The 2,555-nt window shown below is 45.6% G+C and overlaps 1 long non-coding RNA gene across 1 annotated transcript; it reads left to right on the forward strand.

Moving 5' to 3' along the window:
* The first annotated feature begins 358 nt into the window (after positions 1 to 358).
* Positions 359 to 1,292, forward strand: LOC148049209 (uncharacterized). Its single transcript, XR_015695392.1, has 2 exons — positions 359 to 830; positions 1,195 to 1,292. It is a non-coding gene; the product is annotated as an uncharacterized LOC148049209 (long non-coding RNA).
* Positions 1,293 to 2,555: the final 1,263 nt, after the last annotated feature.

The raw sequence follows: 2,555 nt of genomic DNA on the forward strand, positions 1-2,555 counted from the left end.
ACCGCTTTTCCAAGCGCGGCGTGGGGTTTGGGGAGAGAGGTCGGGACGGACGGAATGCGGTTCTCTCGACAGCGTTATCAGAGCCGGCCACAAATGCCACATGAAACGCAGCAAACATCCGGCGCGCTTCCTGAGAGCCGCCGCTAGTTCTCAAGACAAGCGAGAGAGAAAAAGAGGGAGGGCTCCAGAGAGGGGGCAGTGGGTGGACGCGCCCAGATCTCTGGAGACCGACGCGCGCGAGGACATACACACAACACACACACACACACACACAGGGAGGCAGAATTCAGCGGCGCAGGGCGCAGAGATGCAGACACGCTCCTATTGTTTGTGGGCGCCTTTGCTTCGCCCCCACTTCCCCCTCCCCGGGGAATTTTAAGTAGGAGAGAGTTAAAATTACGCACGCACACCTTACGCCAGCGTTTTGAATCTGCACCACCATCCCACACACACGCACACATGCGTTACACCGGATAGAAGGGCGAACCTTAAGGCAAACAGATCTGGAGTAAAGAGGAGTAGAATGGTCTGAAACTTTCCTATTGGAAAATGCCGTCGACTAATTGCCCTCCTGGGCGCTGCCCTATGCAGAACTGGCTTTGTGCGCAAGCTGCGCGACAATGATTTGCGTGAAGCTTGTTCCAAAAATATATCCTATTAGATGCAATAAGGGTCCCTTCCTCGGGGAGAGTTTTCTGCTTGGCTCCAGTGCCCTTCTACTGACTGGCGAGGCTTGCCTTTCCCGCACCTGTCCTTGGGTCGCTTCTTGGACACCCACCTGGAAAGCGGAAATAGCGGAGACAACAACTGTGCCTGGATCCAGTGGCGGAGTAAGGTTCACTGGTGCCCTAAACACTGATAAATCTTGCTACCCCCCTCCTTTGTACATACTGTAAAAATCTTGGTTGTTTTTTTCTTTCTTTCTCAACTTTGTGGTGTTTCTTTGGGCCTGATGCACTAAGCACGAACTTAGTCTGCTTAATGGTTAATACACCACTGCCTTGATCGGAGTATTGGGGGGGAGGGGGAGCGGGTGTTGTCATTCCTTTGCAAATCAAACTCTATTGAAGGTGCTTTCAGAAACATGAGAAGCGTGAATGGACCAAAGGGATCCAGTCACCTAAGCAGCGAAGGGGTGTTGTGAATCCCGCCCTTCCCTCATCTTTAGCCCTAATACATTTCTCCTTTTTTCAGACTCGAAAATATCTCTGGATCTCTTGAACTGTATTCGGTCCGGCTGTTGTACTCTGCATTTTTCAAAATGTAAAAATAAAAAAGGTCTTTCTCTTCCACTGAGACCAAGTCTGTTTTACAACTGCACCGTTGCCGCTATTGTTTCTGCACAAGTGACATTTAGGCCGTGGTTGCAAAGAGCTTCGCAGCTTCTTTCAATGATGTTCTAGGCTACGTGAGGTTTTCAACGTCGTTTCTCTCAACAGTGCGGTATTTCTTTCCTTATGACTTCGGGGCGCTTCACTTAGGTTTCCAGAGCGCCTTTCTCCAACACCTACACTTGAAAAGAGGATTTCAGGTCATTTGGGCCTGTGGCTCTTTGCAAGCTCTCCTTTGAAGCTATATTTAAATATAATCAGTGGAAATTTGCAAATCGAATGGGTTTAGGACCAACCGCTAATACATTTATTTCCTTTCCTTCCTTTACTGATAACATATTGGATCTAGTTCAATCCGACAATAGTACTTTGTGGCCCATTTCCCTTGATTTCCAAGGAAAGAAAGAGTTGTGCATTTTTTTCCACACAGAAATAAGTCAAACTACTATTGGCTTTCAATCAAGCTAAATATCTTTTGGCACTTGTTCTCTCTCCTTTATCTTTTTGTTTCCTGCCTTCTCTTCACCCATCTCCCCTCCAAAAATTAGAGACAAATTTTTGTCCAAGCTTCCTTCCAATAAGAGTAGGCAGAAATGAGAGAAGACTTCCATCATGTTATAAGAGGAAGAGGAAAGGACATATGATTTCATTTCTTTTGGGAAGAAAGGGAACATATCACAGCCATTTCTGCTTTAAATTTATTATGAAATGGGGTTGGCAGTCAGGTTTTACTTTTAGATACAACAGCCCTGCATTGTCTTACTGCAATGTCCAGAAAATAATGAAGATTATTTGGGATTTGTTTTTATTTTTTTATTTTGCTAAATTGACAGTTTGCTTGTGCTTTTCAGGTTCATTCATGTTCATCCACCTCCTTGCCTTGAAGTAACATCATTAACTGCTCAACAGTTTTGTGATTTACCTTGTTACAAAATCCTGACAGGGTTTGTTTCTCTTTTCTCTGGGGTTATCTTGCCCTGCTATCTTCCCAAGTGCTTTTTTCTCTGTATTACTTTAACATAGGGGATGCCCAAATGGGCTTAGGGAAGAGGAGCAGGCAAACCAGCCTAAAGTGAGACAAAGCCCTGAGCTTAGATTTCCCATTCCTGTTGCAATGAGCTGCTGCTGGATGTGTTCCTTAAGCAATCACTAGTGATGTGCCTAAAGAAGAGAGCACCAAACCCAGAGAAAGAAAACAGTCACTTTTCCTATCATGACTGGCAC

Source organism: Thamnophis sirtalis, unplaced genomic scaffold (genome assembly GCF_051295495.1).
Source record: "Thamnophis sirtalis isolate CommonGarterSnake01/CBP01778 unplaced genomic scaffold, rThaSir2_p1.2 scaffold_2, whole genome shotgun sequence".
In the NCBI taxonomy this organism is placed as follows: domain Eukaryota; kingdom Metazoa; phylum Chordata; class Lepidosauria; order Squamata; family Natricidae; genus Thamnophis; species Thamnophis sirtalis.